Here is a 20,837-nt window from a genome sequence, read left to right as displayed (position 1 = left end):
GAGTCGACTGCCGTTCGACATCACGTCGGGACTGCATTGACTGCAGGGTCTGAGCAGGAAAAACAACACCCGACTGCGGTGACTGACGTTCAACGTCACGTCGAGGCAACGGAGTCGGCCGACGAACGTCACTTCGAGACTGCGGCGACAGTTGCTGAACGTCACCTTGAGCCTGCGGCAAAAGGGGTTCCACGTCACGTGACTGACGTGAATGACGAGGAACACGATCAGAATCGCGTTTAACAGCACTGAAAACGTTAGCGCTAACATCATAAGGACGAGAAAACACTCGTTTAGGCGGCTGAAGGCCAGAGTCACGCTTGTCGGACTGGCGAACCGCAAGAAAAGGATCTTTACGAACCTGCTCATGCTCGTAAACCTCCATTAAAGATGAAAGTTTAGACTGCATGTCCTGCAGGACAATCCACTTCGGGTCAACGTGAGTCGGAACGGGCCGTGACGTCGGCAACGTCTGTGCATGCAAATCATCGCACCTAACGAGACCCTCGGACTCCGTGTCACGCTTTCGCTTAACAGGCGAACAGCCATCCGATGACTGAAAGTGGTCAGAGCTGCCCCAATGGCTACAGCCAGGACGCTGGACCTGTCCTGAAGGGACTGACTTGCGCTTTAAGGGTCTAGAAACCTTACGCCAAGGTTTCTTATGCGGCAAATCGTCGGAAGACGAGGAGAACTTAGTCTCCCCCGTCTTATGGTAAGGACGTTCTTGATGAGAAACGTCTGATACTGTACCTTAGAGGGAACGTCTGTATGTCGGTTTACACCTCTCGCTCCCTTAAGTCCTACGACATTCCTTCTCCCTGGTGCAGGGGAGCCTGAAAGAGGTCTCGGACTAGGGGAGCGACAAGCACGAACAGACGAACCCTCGGTCGCAACACTAAACACATTTTGCGCACTTTCCACTTTACCACTTTGATTTTCTACTTTACCACTTTGACTCTTTAACAGCTTAACATCGGACAGAAGCTGGTTCCTGTCCGAGGCTAAGGTTTCAACCTTCTCACCTAATGCTTGAATAGCTAAAAACATATCGCGCATTGAAGGTTCATGAGTGCTAATAGGGGGTTCAGAAACTACCACTACAGGGGAAGGATTAGGTTCAGGGGCATGGGAGGAGGAAAATTCTAAAGATCTAGATGAGCTTCTCCTCACCCTATCTCTTTTGAGTTTACGAGTATACTTTTCATACTCTAACCACTCGAATTCCGATAAAACCACACACTCCTCACACCGATCTCCTAATTGGCAGGATTTACCCCGGCAATTAGCACAAACAGTATGAGGGTCGATAGAAGCTTTCGGAAGACGTTTGTTACAATCTTTCGCACATTTGCGATATACAGAAGAAGGGTCAGCCATTATGAAAAACCAGAGAAAATCCAAAGGAAAGCCAAATTCATCAACAAAAAACAAAAAGCAAAAAAGGTTTCAAGAGTTTTATTGAAGGAACACACCAACACAGCGAAAGCCAATAAAACCCAAAACAAAGTACTTCACCAATTCGGTAGAAAACTCGAGGTCTAGAGCGAGCGGAACCAATGTTGGCGGTGACACCGACAGAAAAGAACTGGAGTGGTTGAGAAGTATATGCGGTATCTGGCCGATAGTCGGCGCTGGTGGGCACACCCGCAACCTTCATGGCGATCGCTCGCGAGTTTTTTGGAATCTGTCGGGCCGTCGGAGACGTCAGCTATTTATATATTCACCGGCTAAGTTTAATATTTAAAAAAGGGAGCGCAGGAGTGTGCCCAGATCCGGAGATCGTGGGCGCGAGGGCGAACGTTGGCGCGCATTGCGCACATCAGGAAGGGGAGCTCCGATGTGCGCTGGCAAGCAGGCAATCGTGGGCGTTCAGGAGACCGTTGGCGCCCATGGCGCGTAGCAGGAAAGGGCGCGCAGATGTGCGCTGGCGAGCTGAAGAGAGCTGGCGAGCTGAAGAGAGCTGGCGCACAGAAGGTCTCAGAAGCACAGGTGAGCGGTGGCGCGCAGATGGGCGCTGGCGACCAGAAGACCTACGGTGAGACTCAACTACAGGAGAACGTGGTCCACAGCAGGTGAGCGCTAAAGCGCTACTGCGCGCGAGCGCACAGGGGATCATTGGCGCGCAATTAAAAACCTGGCACTTAAGGGACTTGCCCACATTTTGGAATAAGCCCCTTAGCCCCGAAGGGACTGGTGCCCGTTGGAAACGAGGTGCGTTGGCGCCCACTGCGCCGTCCAGGAACGGAGATGAAGACTAGAAGGTCTGGCAGGAGTCGGAGATCACGAACGATCTTCCGAGGGACAGAGAAGCAGCTGCAACAGTCGGTACTCGTCAAGGAGGATCCTCTGCGGAGAACGTCGAACGAAGATGAAGACCACCTCGGACAGGAGCCCCATCCTCAGACCTCCGAAGAGGAGTCTCTGATAGTGAACTCCCCCGAGGGGAAGAGTCACTTGCAGGAGAGACCGTTGGCATCAGCTGTCCCCGAAGGGAACTGAGCCCTCAGCAACAACAGCAGGAGGAGTCCTCCGAAGAGGAGTCTCTGTGGTGAACTCCCCCCGGGGGGGGAAGCACTCGCAGGAAAGACCGTTAGCATCAGCTGCCCCCGAAGGGGACTGAGCCCTCAGCAACAACAGCAGAAGGAGACCTCCGAAGAGGTGTCTCTGTGGTGAACCCCCCCCCCCCCCGGGGGGGGGGGGGGGGAGAAGCACTCGCAGGAGAGACCGCAGGACTCACCTGCCCCACGAAGGGGACTAAGCCTTCAGCAACAAACAACAGCAGAAGGAGTCCTCCGAAGAGGAGTCTCTATGAGTGTCCTCCCTCGCGAACAAGAGAGGAAACACTTCGTAGAAGAGACTGAAGAAGGAGCCCAAGGGCCGATGGGTCAGCAAGTGACCCAAAAAGAGCAATCCTCCAAAGAGGGGCTCCTGCAGCTGCTCAGCCCCTTGAGCGTAGCTGCAGGTGCGACCGCTCAGCACCATGAGCATAGTTGCACGAATTCCATGGTCCGAGCTTGCAACAGCTCAGCCCCTTGAGCAAGGTTACAAAAGCGGTCGCTCAGCACGAAGAGCATAACCGCCGGAGAACCAGGAACAAATAATAATAATAATAATAATTAAGGTAAGAGAAGTTCCCCCCGGAAGGGAAAAAACTCAAACCTGGGCAGGGAACCTTCCCTCGGAAGGGAAGTTACCCACCCAAGGAGGCGAACCTCCTGAGAGTTCTAAGATGAACTGAAGAGCTGTCAGTTGTCACGGGAGAACTTCCACAAGAAGGAGACACGCCCCTGACGAAGTCCTATAGAGGAGGCAGCAACAGCAGACTCCCCAGGCCCCAACAAGACAGCTCTGCTACGTTGTCACATTAGGCAAACGAAAAACTAGATCGTTAACTGTGAAAATAAAAAGTAATTAGTTAACATTCCTTCCCCCGGGAAGACTCCGAAGAGGAATCCCGAGGGAAAAGAACACAAGAATTACACAACAGGCATGAACCCTCAACCCCACTTACACTCACGGGGAAGGGGGAAGGGCGTAGAACTGAAATAATAACAGAATTATAACCATTATAATTATGTAATTCAATTAAGAATGTACACTAAAAGTAAGAACTAAAAACCCCGAAGGGAAGCGTTCTACAAAAAGCTGAAAAGTTAACAAATACAATTAGATTCCAAAAAAATAATAGAGATAAAATGTACGGCGAAGCAACTCCACCCGACACAAGAAGGAAGCTACCGTAGTACGTAGTAAAGGGTGAACGACCTCAAGAGAGAGAGAGAGACCGTAGTCAAACTACACTCTCATGTCTCCTTCGCTGAAGCCCACATTCCCCGTAGGAAAGGAGGAGCAGCGGAGAAACAATAATAAGTCCAGCGATGACGACTCCCCACGGCGCCCGAAGGAGCCGAAGGACCAGGAAGAGATCGTGATCCATGAAATTACACCGTGGTGGCCTGACTGCCGGCGGGCTACACGGTGATATCGTACACTACACACACACAGCACGAACACTGAAAAGGAAACTTACTGATTTCTATACTCAAATATATACATAAACATGAAAATAGGTTTACATATATATTGAGCATAAGAAAAGTAAGTAATTAAGTACAGTAAAGACAAAACATTAAATGGCTGCCAAGCGAGGACGAAAGACAGACACGTCTGCACATCGTCCGAGCCAAAAGTGAAGGGAGACATTTCACCGGTGTGTGAGGGGGGAGGGGTAGCAAGCTACCCCTCCCCTACCCCTGCTAACTAGCGCGGGGGTAGTTAACCCTCGTTAAAAATCTAATGGTTCGTCAATTTCAGCTACGCCGAAAGTAATACCCTATGTAAATAGCATGGTTTGTATTTCGGTTACGGAACAAACAGAATTATAACAATTATAATTATGTAATTCATCTAAGAATGTTCAATAATTGTAAGAACGAATGAACCCCGAAGGGAAGCATTCTACACAGAAGCTGAAAAGTTAACAAATACAATTAGATTTGATAAAAAATAATTGAGACAAAATAAACGGAGTAGCATCTCATCCCGCAACGGGAAGGAAGCTACCGTAATACGTAGTAGAAATAAAAGGGTGAACGACCTCAAGGAGAGAGAGAGAGAGAGACCATAGTCAAACTAAACTCCCATGTTCCCTACGCTGATAGACCAAGTTCCCCGTAGGGAAGGAGGAACAGCGGAGAAACAGATTAATAAAGTCCAGCAATGACGATTCCCCACGGCGCCCGCCGAGAGATCGCGACCCATGATATGTCACCGTGGGGGCCTGGGACCACACGGAGATGTTGTCGTACAATTGAGTGGACTTCCTACAGACACACACAGCACACACTGAAAAGGAAACTTACTGTATTTCTATACTCAAATATATACATAAACATAAGAATGTTTACATATATATTAAGTATAAGAAAAGTAAGTAATTAAGTAAGACAAAACATTAATGGCTGGCCATGCGAGGACGGGACAGAGACGTCTGTTCATCGTCCAAGCCAAAAGTGAAGTGAAGAAGTTCACCGGTGTGTGAGGGGGGGAGGGGTAGCTAGCTACCACTCCCCTACCCCCTTGCTAACTAGCGCGGGGGTAATACACCCTCGTTAAAATTCTAATGGCTCGTCATTTCAGCTACGCCGAAAGTAAACCCTATGTAAATAGCGTGGTTTGTATTTCGGTTACGGAACAACTAAGTCTTCAGCTACCTCAGCAACAGGAACGGGGGTTTGACTAGACCCACGAGATGCCTCCATTACAACAATGTCAACAACAGACAGAGGATCTATCCCTGCTGTAGTTGGCGATTGTTTGACAGCTGCACCAAGTTTGATCATGTCAAACAGGGCTTCCCTGGAGGGCAAACCCTGCAGCCCCAAGGAAGCCCAAAGCTGCAACAAATCATAGTTATTAACAGATAAATCTATGTTCATATCCTCCTCCGGCGGAGGAGGGGCAGCTGCCTCGCTATGGGAGGCAACTACCTCTCCCGCACCCCGGGATCGGTCAACAGCAATACGGTCTACGCTACCACTCGCTGGCCTCTTGGATGAGACCGCTCGAGGGGGAGCTTCGGAGGAGGAAAGGGCTACGGAACAAGAAGTCTTGGAATTTTCTCTCTTCAAAGAAGCCTCTGAAGGTGAAGGATCCCTTTTCGACTTTTTCTTCCGGCACCGGGCAAACCTCTCCCACTGGGAGGTAGACCACTCCCTACATTCGATACATACATTACCGCTATCACACCGTTGGCCCCTACAATGAGGACACAAGGTGTGGGGATCGGTGTCGACCGCCGACATAAAAGTCCCACAAGGGCGGCCATTAAGTCCAGGGCATGTACGTATAATCAGTAGAGACCAACTTCAAACACACTGTGAGGAAGAAAAAGCAAAAACAGATTAATGGCAGTCAAAGCGAGGGAGAGAGCAGACAGGTCTGTTCTCCGCCCGAGCCAAAAGTAAAAGAAGCACTCACCGGTGTGTGGGGGGGGGGTATCAAGCTACCCCTCCCTACCCCCCACTAACTAGCGGTGGGGTAGTAAACCCTTGTTAAAATTCTAATGGCTAGTCATTCAGCTACGCCGAAGTAATTACCCCATGTAAATAGCGTGGTTTGTATTTCAGTTACGGAACAAATAACTAACTCCTAGCAATGAAGACTAAATAACTGATGCTGATAATTAGTTATAAGACCGGAAAGGTTGTTCTGGCTAACTATATAAAGCATGCGAAGCGAACAACAGCGTCGGCGTCATGACGCCTCCGGTGTGACGGTCTGAACGATCCCCCGGTCACAGAATTCTCCTTGACATTGTATAATGGTCCTTTTCCACCATTAGCTCGCTTCGCTTGCATGAAAATAAAACATCAAGCTCGTATGTACTGACAAGCGGTAATGTTGAGCTGCGCACACTAACATTACAGGAAAATAAAACATCAACCTCGCACGCACTGGCAAATGGTAATGTTCGCGCATGCGCAGATTATCAAGGAGAATTCTGAGACCGGGGGATCGTTCAGACCGTCACACCGGTCAAGGCACAGCTCCGCCACTAAACACGGTATTTTAAGATAAAAAGGTGTTACTTTACGGCCAGAGCGGATTTATACAATACAAAAATATGGTACTCAACTTTCCAGAAGAAGGCGAGGCAGAAAATTGCGACATGATGAATTTACGGGCGAATAACGGGGAAAAAGCACCTGGTCATAAACGCTACGTAAGAAGGAATGAGGAAGGCGCGCAACGGTGACGTCAACCAAGATGGCGGCGGTTATGACGTCACAGAGTACCGTAACAGTAACGAAGGAGGAGAACTTAGTTAACGGCTCCTCCCATAACTTGCCACACTTCCTCCTCGAAGCGTTAACGCTATGTGGGGTGCAGATAGCTATGTGGCGTGTCAAGCATACGTCCCGTTATTATACGATATCCTAAAGGGAAACCTTATGGGTACTCGCGCCAGAAATTAGAATTCTGTGAAACCTTTAGTTTAATTCTCTGGGAATATCTACTGTAGTCATATATACCCTTAGGAAGCTACGGAAGGAACCTTCAATCAGGACGACAAGGCTTGAGCCCAATAATAATAATAATAATAATAATAATAATAACTGGTAAAGGTATTGCTTACATAACTTTTCACTGACTAGTATTGCGTAACTGCCTTAAACTTTGGCTTAAAGAGTTGTATAATGTTCAAGAGAGGAAGTCAGCACCTTTATCTGGATTTATTAAAAAATAACACTTGCCTTATGGAGTTTTCGTTACATCTGGGGGTGAACTTCGATTTTGACAAGATGGCTTAGTAAACAATGTATGGTGTCGGAGACATTCTTTTAATAAGAGGTTTTCAGGACCTTTGGTTAGGCCAACTCAAATCATAAAATATATGCGGATCTAGAAAATTCCAGTAAGCCTCTGTAGATTAATTTTACCCTCATCAAAACGCAATTTTCAGTTCAGAGAGTTATAATTAATAACGTATGCTAATCTTGAATTCAACGATTGGAAAAATTAACTTACCTAATGTTAGGTTATAAAAGAACTCGGCATTATCTGTATTTAAACTGTTCAAGAGGAACAAATTTACCTGATGGATATAAAAGGTTAGAAGCCTATACTCAAAAGGTGTGAATAGAAAACACGATGGAGGCTGGAATTTCATTTTCAATCATGCGCCTAGGTCTACGCTATACAGCCTATAAATGATTACTGGACAAAATTCACTAATTGTAGTGAAATACATGCAAAACTTCAACACATGGGTTGCCACTGTTGGGGTTTACGATTGTAAGGTCTTTACACAACTTTATGACTTTGTGGAACAATTTAGGCTATACTGTATAACATTTGAAGGGACAGCTACAAGGGGTATCGGTACGATTAACGTAATTTTTCCTTGTGGTCAATATATTCAGAATCTAATTTTTAAAAATTGCACCTGGAATACTTATAAACAATAAAAAAAAATGTGATTCTGGAACATCTAAGCAAAATTCTAAAGGAAAAGATCCTGTAAAAAGCAAAACAGTATACGGAAAACACGGGAAAATTTATTTACTTCACCTGCTAAGTCTTGTGGCGTTGTTTCGCAATTACTTTGTTTTACTTCCAATAGATCCATGAGACAATGAGAAAGCACTACTATCAGCAATATTCAACACCAATACGTTAAAACAACAGAATATCACAAAACACACATAATCAAATCGTACACAGCACCACGAATTTCGACCAGCCGCCACAGTTCAAACCAGTGTTGCCAGATGGTTTAGTCTAAAAATCCCCAAATTTTCCCAAACCTCGTGATGAAAAATCCCCAAAACAACACAAATATCCCCATTTCCACAAATATATTTTTTCTGATCACGTGGGCTTTACTAATATAGAAATTACGAACTATACTTCATATAAGCGCAAGTAAACTAATTGCAACAATATAAAGGTTTACTTATCTTTGTTTCTTCCATAGAAATTTGTACAGAATATCCCCATCAGGCACACAAAATCTCCAAATTTAGGAATAAATCTCCATCTCTGGCAACACTGGTTCAAACTGAAGATTAACAACATAAGGTATCCCAAGCGATATGTCAAAAGAGCGTTGATTGGTTCTTAACTTTCAGTGTTGCGATTCACTATCCATTGACTTTGTTTATTATCGCCTACTGATGTGCCTAACCGAACATTGTAGCACCTCGGTTATTGGCTGTTGTTCCAGGTACCAGGAAGTAGAGTTTTCTACAAGTAGTGGCGTTGTGAGAAATTTAGTTCAAGTACCATAATGGAGAACAGTGTCTCGAAACATCGGACAAAACTGTTAAGTTAGTTTGACAAGAGGCGTCATTTACCGGAGAAGTAATATGAGGGTGATCCATTCTCCGGGACTGCTGGTAGGACAACAGTGAAATCTCATTTTCATTATAGAAATTTTCTAGTGTTTTTTCTAATGTAATAATAATGTAATTAATCTTATTAGAATCTATTTAAAAGCGCATGTTAAGATCGTTCGTTCTCTTGTATTCGGAGGGTTAATCTTGAGTACCCAATATAAACATATAGGAGGTACTCTAGGATAATCTAATCGTGTATGTCACGGATATGTGTTTCCATGGAATTGAAAAAAAAAAAAGATAATTTTGTTCATGGAATATTCAATATTTGGGATGGAGAATTTATTGATAATGTGGCGATTTATCACCGGTTTATACAAAATAGCCCGATGTACTGGGCAGATCACAAAGTCTTAGGGACAAGCTACTCAAAACCATCGGGGGAGTAATTAGAATATGGGCATCTTTAACAAATTTTATTACAAAAATAATCTAATACGTAGGAAACATGAAAAATTAAACTTTACTTAACATTCGAGAACATGTGACTGAAAAAAAACTATGTCCACTTCGGACTCAAGATAACAACAAATTAATTAATCATTCATAAAGTTACCTCGATAAAACCCTTATCGAGACCCCTAGACGTGCTTTACACAATACCAATGATCCCCTGGCACAAGGATCGACAAAATATCAACAGATAAAAAACATTACTACAACTCTATCAAGACCTACACGGAAACCGACCTGGGTACAATAGGCGTGGGGAGAGAGAACAATTAGAAGGGACTTACTGTGGTTGGGGACGTTGGATCAAAGAGGACGAGCTAGCCTTGCAACCTCCGACGTCACCTTTTTGGCGCAATTTGTCCTGAACCTAAATTTCTAGATTGGATTTTTTTATCATGTTACAACAGAATGACGTTATTTTTCCTAATCTTAAATTACCAGCAATTGATTTTATTAGTCTCAGCGCCTTCCTACCAGGCGGTTTCCCTTTTTGGTTCTAAACGTTCACGTCTGGAACTACATTCATTCGCCCGCGAGTTTTCTCCTCTCCCTCCAATTTGACGTAGTCGTAGGTGGAGTCAAATGGCGGGAATTTCGATTGATCGGGTCGAAATTCCCGACATCCTCCACGCCCCAAAATAAGGAGCGATGAAACGTCGGTCAATTGGATGGAGCTAGACTCGGGGTGAGGGGAGTGGCTTACTCCGAGACTCTGTTAGGCTCGCTGCGTAGCGCTCCGCAACGACTCGAACAGAGTACGCACAATATACAACAGCAATGTTACCCCGGGGTAATAAACACAATCAATAATATACAGTCATACAACAGATCAAATTAGGCAATGGGCCTAGCAATTCTAAAGCACTCGTGTAATACACATAAGGAACAGCAGAAATAAGTGATAATGTACACACATTTTACAGAATTCAAATGGCAAGCAATTAGGCAATGGGCCTAAAACAAACAGAAAATGGCAATGGCAATGCATACAATTCAAGCTCTAAGGCAATTAGGCAATTGGGCCTAAGACAATTCAAGAAATAGCAGAAATGCAAACATAACAATTCAAGTGCAAAGACAATTAGGCAATGGGCCTAAGACAATTCAAGAAATGGCAGAAATGCAAACATAATAATTCAAGTGCAAAGACAATTAGGCAATGGGCCTAAGACAATTCAAGAAATAGCAGAAATGCAAACATAATAATTCAAGTGCAAAGACAATTAGGCAATGGGCCTAAGACAATTCAAGAAATGGCAGAAATACATACATGACAATTCAAATTCAGTCTGTCTCAACTCACAATAATCGAGACTTCTATAGCGCTGCTACATGCAGGCTGTTACTTAATGGAGTACAAGAGGGAGGGGTTGGTTCTGTGCAACGCTCGGTCTGTACGCACGAGAGACCATCCCGTCCCCGTTCTCCACCCCTAAGCACTTCCAACCTCCGCAGATTCACGCACACCTCACAAACTCCACCCTCCCTACCTTCCAGAAAGGACACGCCCCCTTTTCACTTACAGTTTACAGCTACTTTTTATATATCGTCACTTTTCAGCAGACAGTCCATTAGTTCTCGCTGTTTCGCGGCAGCCCTTCTCAATGGGCGTGCAGAACGTCTTTGTGCGTTCGTCTGCTCTGATTCAGTTTCATTTTCATTTTCACTTCTTTCACTAACTGCATAGTTCTCACCTTCCTCGTCGTTGTCGTCCGTTCCTGTGGCTGGTTGTTGAGTTGTCGTAGCTGTTGCCATACCCTGGTCGTCTCCAGACGTCTCCGCTATCCCTGGCATTCCGGCTGTCGAACTGTACGCGCCCTCTTCTCCGTCATCGCTGTCGTCTCCTTCATGGTCATCCTCAGAGGGGGCTATTTCTAGGGGAACCAGGTGGCTGACAGCTCGCAGCGATTCGACACCCTCAAACAACACTTTCGCCGAGCGTACGACTCCGTCGTCGTCAGGATACGTCTTCACGACACGTCCCAGAGGCCAAGTCGCTCTCTTCTTATTGTCCTGCTTAACTAGCACGATGTCTCCGGGGTGCAGCTTGGAGGGTTCCCCGGGCCGACAGTCGTGCCGGGCTCTCAAGGCACTCAAGTATTCCCTTCTCCAGCGTTCCCTAAAAGCTTTGAGTGAATCTGTCAATCTTACGTAACGATCACGTAGCTTCCGAGAGGTGAAGGTTGCGTTGAGATGGTCGTCCGGTAAGATCGGGGCCATGAGGTGGACTTGGTGTCCTCTTATCAAATGGGAGGGGGTGAGGACTTCATCCTCGCGCTCGTCACCGCTGTACATAAGCGGTCGATTATTCACCACTGCTTCTGCTTCTTTCACGAGGGTTAGCACGTGGGCGTCCGGCAGGTACTTCTTTCCGAGGGCTATCTGGAGGGTCCGTTTCGTTACTCCTATCAAACGCTCGAAGAACCCACCTTTCCAAGGTGCACGGGGCGTCTGAAACCGCCACTTTATGCCAGTTTTCCTCAGGAACTGCTGGACTTCATCCTCTTCATAAAGTCCCTGCAGGAGGTGGCTGGCAGCCTTGAAGGTTTGATGGTTATCGGACATGATGAGCTGTGGGGCACCGTGGGTGGCGCTAAACCGTCTAAGCGCCAACACGAATTCTTCTGCTTCCAAAGAGGGACAGAAGTCAAGGTACACGGCTCTGCTGGCCATGCAAGTTACGATAAGTATATACCCGGGCCGTGTCTCCGTGTGAATTGCTGCTGTGTGGTCCACTCCGACCGCCGTGAACGGTTTTGTGAGGGTGATCCTTTCCTTTGGCAGGGGGGGTGGTGGTGGCTGTCTCGTTAGAGGCTGGAAGGCTAGCTTGCATTCAGGGCATTGCCGCACGGTTCGCTTCGCAATGGAACGTAGACCCGCCACCCAACATTTCTGTCGAAAGATACCTATTAGAGTATTCACCCCACAATGCAAATGTAACTGATGTAAATAATTTAAATACATCCTAACCAAATGCCCTTTGGCTGGCAAGAGAATTAAATGATCAGTTTCTCCTACATGGGACACTCGTCCCCTGGTGCAGATGAGATTATCTACCAAAACTAAATTCAATTGTCTAGCGAAATTAGCAACTTCACGAGGGGGTCTGACTCCGCCCTCTAAGTAGGCATAAACAGTAGGCAAATAATGTTTTTGCTCTAATTTTACAACAATACTGAACGGATGCCGTTCTATCTTAGCAAACTTTAAAACTAGTCTGGCTACTCGTAACAAGAATTGGAACCCTACTTCCCTTTTCAGGACGTCCCAAATCTCGCCTGGGGGGGGGGTAGGACACATCTCCTCCCTCAACTCCTGCACCGCCGCTACTACGTGAGTTTGATGTAGTAGATCTTCCTCCTCGCAAGGAACAGGCTTTCCCGTGGTCCTGAGGAATTCTGGACCGTTCCTCCACAGGGGGTTAGCTTGCAATTGTTGAGCCGTTGCGCCTCGGGATAGGATATCGGCAGGGTTCTGCTGACTAGGGACATGGTTCAGACTGAAACTACAAACCTGCTGAATAAAATTAATTTCCGCCACTCTGTTAGAAACAAACACATTTTTATTAGACCTGGCATCGGGCGATGCTACCCATGCCAACGTTACCTTGCTGTCGGTCCACATTACTATTTCCCGTGGCTCGATCAGATCCTTGAGCGTTCTTGCTAGTCTGCTGCCTAACAACAAGGCCAGCAACTCTAGCTTAGGGATCGTCAGCTTGCTCATCCCTTTCGGAGTGATCCGGGTTTTACTCGTTACCAGACTTACCCGATTGCATTCGTCCCTAGTATATGCTACTGTTCCATATGCCTTACTGCTGGCATCGGTGAACACATGAAGTTGTAAGCCTCTTTTTCTTATTGATCTTTGAAAGGTGATGTCGCTCACCGCTTTCAAATCATTCAACAATTCACTTGCCTCTTTAGCCCTCTCTTTTCCTAAAACATCATCCCAACCTACATTATCCTCCCATAGTTGTTGAAGGAAAAGCTTTCCCCTTACAAATAATGGGCTTATCAAACCTATCGGATCATATATGGAGACTAATAGGGAAAGTACCCTACGCTTCGTGGGCACCCATCCCTCCCCCAACTCACAGATCCTTTTGCTTTCTTTCACACACAATCTGTCCACGTCCCGGGCCCATCGCAGCCCGAGCACGTTCACACTCACAGGCTCACTCCACTGTTTCTCGCTATCGAAGGCCAAGTGATTACTGGCCCACCCTTCTAAGGGCATACCCGCCCCTTTTAAGATGTTATGTACAGACTCATGCTCTCGCCTCATATGTTCTATATCTTCAAACGTGGCCAGATAATTATCGACATAAAAGGATTTTACTAAATCTGGGCGCCCTTCCTCTTTAAAATGACAATTTAATATTTGTTGTAGCAAAAATGGACTAGCTGTGATGCCGAACACCACGACTCTAAAGGCGAAGGTAAGCGCTCGACCAGCTGCCTTGCGCCACAGAAATCGTGTGTATTTGGCATCACGAGGATCTAACAAAACACGATGGAATGCTTTACTTATGTCGGCTAACATGGCATATCGATTCAACCTAAACCTTATAATTAAACTATATGCTACTTCTACCAAATTGGGCCCAGGTAAAAGACATTCATTCAAGGACTTGCAACCTTGTGACTTGGCAGAGGCATTGAACACGATTCTAAGGGGGGTGGTACGGCTGTCTTTCTTAACACCAAAGTGTGGCATGTAATAACCTTCCACTACGGGATTTTTCACTTCTGATATAAAACCTGCTTCGAGATACTTATCTATCACTCCCTGATATTGTTCAAGATATTCCCTATCCTTTCTGAATTTTGTCTGCAACGACTCCAACTGCGCCACAGCGTTACGATAATTTGTTTCTGGCCTAGCATCCGACCCGAATGGTAGGCTAACCTGATATCCCTCAGGTTTTCTTACAACGCTTTGCGATACCTTTCGCACAGCCTCGGCCTCGCGAACAGTGTATTGCTCAGATGGGGCGATACCGACACGGTCTAATCGCCACCACTCATCTACATCATACAGATATGGCTCGTCCGTGATTCTGCACACTCTCAACGTTCTAACTTGTTCGACCTTTTTCCCTTGGAACAGCCACTGTGGCACCTTCCCGTACGGGGACATACCATTCTGCGTTAAGAAAAGATTTATCCCATCTATTTTTTCAACACCTATGATGAAATATCTAAAATAATCAGCCCCAACTAAAATGTGAACGTTCTTCATGGTATCTGATTGGATTGCTGGATCGGCTAACGTGACTCCCTTGGTCAACAGATGCTGTCTGACCTTTACATAACCCACGTTATGTATCGGGACGTCCACGTGTTCGTGTGCTACCAACTTCATACGCACGATTCTTTTCCCCATTTCAACCCTGCAACTCACTACATTATATTGTCCGCTTACTTCCTCGGAACCAAACGGAGCTATATTCAAGGATACTCTTCCTACTACCGGTAGGCCTAATTGACGGGCAATTTTTGCAGAGATGAAGCTCCTCTGGCTTCCTGAGTCGAGAAATAGGCGGACTCGCTTACTACCTTGCTTTAGTTGAATACCTGCCATGGCTGTTGGCAAGATAGTGCATGGGAGGTCCACATCAGACCTCTGCGCGATCTTTGCGCTCGTGCACGGCTTAGATTCTACTTTAACCTTAGATGGACGGGGGGCAGTTTGGTTCTGTGCAGGCGTCGCATTTACTACGGGGCGGGACGTTGTTGATTGACTATTACTATGACTAGGGATTGATTGCGGTCTACCCACATCGCAAATCGCAGTGTGGTGCTTAGCATTACAGTTTCTACAGGAATTTGAAACGGGACATTTATCGCTACGATGGCCTGATTTCGTGCAATTAAAACAAAGACCCCTTTTTAATAAAATGCGACGTCTAGCAGCTACGTCTGTCACTTGGCGACATCCGTGAGGCGGATGCCGTTCGCTACAAAATGGGCAGGAATTATGGTGGATGGGATGGGTTTGCGGTCTTACACTACTGTCTGGTCTTTTGTCACTCTCAAGACTGTCGCCTCTCTGCAATGCATCGTCTTCTAACATTCTTACTATGAAGTCTATTGCTTCAAAAAACTCGTCCAACGTATAGTCGCATTTCCTTAAGTGCTCTACCACTTTGCGGTATAGTTTTCCCTCCGAGAGTTTTTGATTAATGAGGCTCATGACCATGCCCTGGCCTAAGTCATTGGTACTAAGTCTTTTGATTTGTTCAATAATGATGGTCAACTCAAAACGGAACCTTTTTAGTTCTATTGGGTTTAGTGACGGCACAAAAATGTTTGCTAATTTACGGTGCAGAATCACGAGTGTCTGGTGCACGTTGCCATACTGCTTATCTAATAGGTCTAATGCTACACTATAGTTCGCGGCGGTTACACTTAGAGATTTGATGATCCTAAGCGGCTCTTTGCCCAACGTCCCCAATAAATATGTGAATTTAGACACTTCGTCTAAATCAGCTCTTCGATCCACGTGGATCGTGAATAGTTCACGGTACGATGCGTACTCTTGCACTTCCCCTTCAAACGTGGGGAGAGGCAGCGGCTTCAACTTGGGGAGGGCAACATTCCCCGTTGAAGGGCCTTTCACTTTATCTATTCTATTATACAATAGAGTGGAAGCACGTGTCGCTTCACCTAACATATGCCTAATTCGGGCTTCGAAACTAGTTTCTAGCTTAACGCGCTGGCTCTTGTATAGCTCTTTAAGCTGTCGGACCTCTGCCTGCAACTCCGTTACCAAATTCTGGTAAACGGACTCGGAGTAGGTCTCTATCAGCGCCCTATGCGTTTCGCTTAGTAAATCCTCCAGTAGGCCCATCGACGCCTCGATATGAACGATCGTGGACACAGCCATCTTAATTACTTTACTTTACGTTTGGGGGGGTTGGGCAAGGCAAGGAAAGAAAGATAATTTTACGTTAAGAAGGGACTCAAACTGACCCACGTGGGCGATCGCACATCGGGACGTAGATGAACCTTTGATTGTTCCTTCTCTCCCACCCTTAAAAGCACATACTCAAATTAGTCCCGTCCGGCTCTGGGAAGCACTTGTGATCCGGTTCGAAGGACCAAATGTGGCGATTTATCACCGGTTTATACAAAATAGCCCGATGTACTGGGCAGATCACAAAGTCTTAGGGACAAGCTACTCAAAACCATCGGGGGAGTAATTAGAATATGGGCATCTTTAACAAATTTTATTACAAAAATAATCTAATACGTAGGAAACATGAAAAATTAAACTTTACTTAACATTCGAGAACATGTGACTGAAAAAAAACTATGTCCACTTCGGACTCAAGATAACAACAAATTAATTAATCATTCATAAAGTTACCTCGATAAAACCCTTATCGAGACCCCTAGACGTGCTTTACACAATACCAATGATCCCCTGGCACAAGGATCGACAAAATATCAACAGATAAAAAACATTACTACAACTCTATCAAGACCTACACGGAAACCGACCTGGGTACAATAGGCGTGGGGAGAGAGAACAATTAGAAGGGACTTACTGTGGTTGGGGACGTTGGATCAAAGAGGACGAGCTAGCCTTGCAACCTCCGACGTCACCTTTTTGGCGCAATTTGTCCTGAACCTAAATTTCTAGATTGGATTTTTTTATCATGTTACAACAGAATGACGTTATTTTTCCTAATCTTAAATTACCAGCAATTGATTTTATTAGTCTCAGCGCCTTCCTACCAGGCGGTTTCCCTTTTTGGTTCTAAACGTTCACGTCTGGAACTACATTCATTCGCCCGCGAGTTTTCTCCTCTCCCTCCAATTTGACGTAGTCGTAGGTGGAGTCAAATGGCGGGAATTTCGATTGATCGGGTCGAAATTCCCGACAGATAAAATTGAGACATGCTCAGTTGTTGTGATAATTATTATCAACCATATACATTAGAATGGAACATTAGATGTTTGAAAATGTTGAAGCTATAATTATAATAAATATAAGTGTTATGTAATTATCAGTTCGTGTGCTTTTAAATATTATGTATGATGTATCTCTCGTTCCCCAAAATAAACTATTATAGTCTCTTTAGCACAAATGGCGTTGTTTATTTCTGGTAAGGGCATGTTGAGACTAATATAATCATTAGTTCTGCAAATCATGAGTTTTCTTCCAGTTAAGAAATATTTGTGTTGCTTCATATTGGTCGAACTGTCGCATAACATTACAGACAAGGCCATTGCATCCCCTAGTTTAAGGACACATGTTTGAGAGATGGAAATGGTACGCCAAAGTAACTCCATTCTTTAACATCACTCGAATATAGTTGTATTCAGTGGTTATGGATATATATATATATATATATATATATATATATATATATATATATATATATATATATATATATATATATATATATATATATATATGTGTGTGTATATATATATATATATATATATATATATATATATATATATATATATATATATATATATATATATATACATATATATATATATATATATATATATATATATATATATATATATACATATATATATATATATATATATATATATATATGTGTGTGTGTGTGTGTGTGTGTGTGTGTGTGCGTGCATCTGTGTATGTATTCGTTTTATGATTTACTTCATCGTCAAGATTATACTGTAACTCAATTTTGATAAAAACATGAATTACAAGCAAGTGGTAGATGCTTATGGCATTTTCAGGTGAAACGTGTTAGCGGTTACAAGCAGCATCAAGCCTGAACTTCAGTATTCCTGTGTTCTATATAATTGTTCTAAATGCTATTTTTGATAATGATAGGTAAAAATTTCACAAATTGTAAACTTAAAACACACATGTTTGATAATATGTAAATGAAATGCCTGGGTCAACATACATAATAGATTCTAACTGAAATCTCTCCTAAAACATTATGCTTCGTTCGCAACTTGAACCTGGTTCTTTCATTGGTCATTGAATAAGCAATTTGACCAAAGAAAAAGTTTTTTTTTCTTTTTTTAGCAAACCGGTAAATTAATAAAATTCAGGGCAACAGGTTTAACAAACCCCATTAACCTTCAGAGAGTTAGGGATGTTCGCTTAAGAGAACAACTGGTCATTGCTTATTTGAGTGCATAGAGGATGTGAATTGATATAGTTGATTTATTTGCGCCATATGCAGCCCTGTTTCGAATATATCAAGGAAATAAAGCAATAAAGATAGGGCTAGAATATTTTTTTTTTCTTTTTGTAACCTTGCCATTTTTGAGATAGGGTGTTAGGTATCTTAAAGGATTACCAACTAAATCAGGAACTAGTCATTTCCTGCAATTATTATTATTATTATTATTATTATTATTATTATTATTATTATTATTATTTTTATTATTATTATTAGCTAAGCTACAACCTTAGTTGGAAAAGCAGGATGCTATAAGCCCAGTTGCTCCAACAGCGAAAAATAGTCTAGTGAGGAAATTAAATAAGAGAATAAATAAACTATATGAGAAGTAACGAAAAATTAGAATAAGATATTTTAAGAACAGTAGCATTATTAAAACAAATTCTCCATATATAGACTATAAAATGAGCCTTATGTCTGCCTATTCAACATAAAAAAATTTGCTGCAAGTTTGAACTTTTGAAGTTCTGCCGATATAACTACTTGATTAGGAAGATCATTCCACAACTTGGTCATAGCTGGAATAAAACTTATAGAATATTGTGTATTATTAAGTCTCATGATGGAAAAAGCAATACTATTAGAATTAATTGCCTAATTAGTATTACGAACAGGATTGAACTGTCTGGGAAGATCTGAATGTAAAGGATGGTCATAATTATGAAAAATCTTGGACGACGGTACCAGAGATTAATATCTACTGTAGATCAGGAATGAGAAATTTAATAGACCGTAAGTTCCCGTTCATCAAATTAAGATGAGAGGCAGCAGCTAAAGACCAGACAGGAGATCAATACTCGAAACAGGGTAGAAGGAAAGAATTAAAACACTTCAGAATAGATGCATCATCGAAAATCTTACAAGACTTTTTCAATAATCCATTTTGTGTGTGTGTGTGTGTGTGTTTGTGTGTGTATAATTGAAGAAGAGACAGACCTAATGTGTTTCTCAAAAGTAGCTTGTTGTTGGGTATTTATCACGTTTATTTATTAGTCGGTTTCTAGAACATTGTGCTGCCTCTTGTCTCTGTAGCACATGATCAGTCTTTAAATGGTACAAGTAAACATTGGCAGTCAGACATACACTCAAATGTATGACGTTGTTTTCAAATGCAATTTTTTTATAAATGAAACAGAACTGATGAAAGACTTGCATGTGTGAAATTGTATTTTTAAATTATATTCTTGCATATCACGTTGCCCATAACAACAAAAAGAAAATCAAAACTGCCTTTCTCACTGAAAGAATCCTAAGACATTCTAGATTTAACTCCGAATTTTTCTTTTTTTATTCATTCTATTCAAGATCAAAATCACTTTCCAAGTTCCCATTCCTTGTATAAGAAATTTTACCATATGATAGGAATATCATAATATGGAATTATTTCACTTCTCAAAACTAAAAATGCAATTAGATATCAAATAGGGGCACTTTAATTTAAAATATGACCCACGCAAATAATGAATTTTAGTTAAATTATTATTATGGTTAGGTTCTGGGTTGTGATAGTAAACGTGTATAGTTCAGGAATGGAAAAGAATGAACGTGTAAGGGGGTAGATTTGGCACTGGGAGCAGAACAGGGTTTTTTTTGTTTACAATTTTTCCTTATCATTTCCAAGTGTATTGTATAATTCACATATTGTGTACATGCAAAGATTATTTTTTTTTCTGCAGGTTTGCATTTGTTTATACAGAGCGAATGGCAGGTAGTGTCAGAAACAGTGAATGATGTGGTGCCAGGGAAATATGGATGGGCGAATCCATATAATAGATTTTAACGAAATTAGACTCTCTGAAACATGTTACTTCTTATTTTTCAGATCCTAAGGGTTATCATGAAAAGGCTACTGTTATTTTCTCTTTCCGAGAGTCATTTGAAGTAAATTTCCTTCCAAATGGTCAAGGTATTTTCTATGTAATGTGATAAGTTTGACAAAATTAAGTTTACCTCTTGCTGGTGTTATGTAGCATATTACAAGCATTGTGGTTTAAATGTCACTCATGAATGGCAGAGGCAAGGGGCAGTAACAATGCCCTAGCAGGACAATAGCCCAAGAGACTGACCATATATACATATGATCATCGCCCAAACCCCCTCCATCAAGCTAGGACCAGGGAGACCAAGACAATAGCTGCTGATGACTCAGCAGTAGACATATAGGCTCCCCTAGACATATACATTAGGCTCCATCAAAACCCTTATCCCTAGTAAACAAGGATGGTGACGTTGCAGACACTACAAGAAACTATCGAGCTTGAACGGATCTCGAAACCCGTCTTTAGGTAGGG

General features: G+C 43.4%; 1 protein-coding gene across 2 annotated transcripts in view; it reads right to left on the bottom strand.

Annotated features, from left to right (window-relative positions):
- The window catches only part of LOC137616387 (lachesin-like), an 855,479-nt gene extending 847,218 nt beyond the window's left edge, over positions 1-8,261 (bottom strand). For both annotated transcript variants that reach the window (XM_068346087.1, XM_068346088.1), the window contains exon 1: positions 8,077-8,261. The gene's annotated coding sequence lies outside the window, so the exon portion shown is untranslated. The remainder of the gene's footprint in view (positions 1-8,076) is intronic.
- Positions 8,262-20,837: the final 12,576 nt, after the last annotated feature.

The sequence above is a fragment of the Palaemon carinicauda genome, chromosome 22 (assembly GCF_036898095.1).
Source record: "Palaemon carinicauda isolate YSFRI2023 chromosome 22, ASM3689809v2, whole genome shotgun sequence".
NCBI lineage: Eukaryota > Metazoa > Arthropoda > Malacostraca > Decapoda > Palaemonidae > Palaemon > Palaemon carinicauda.
The sequence above is the reverse complement of the archived record's forward strand: the minus strand, read 5'-3'. Positions and strand labels throughout refer to the sequence as shown.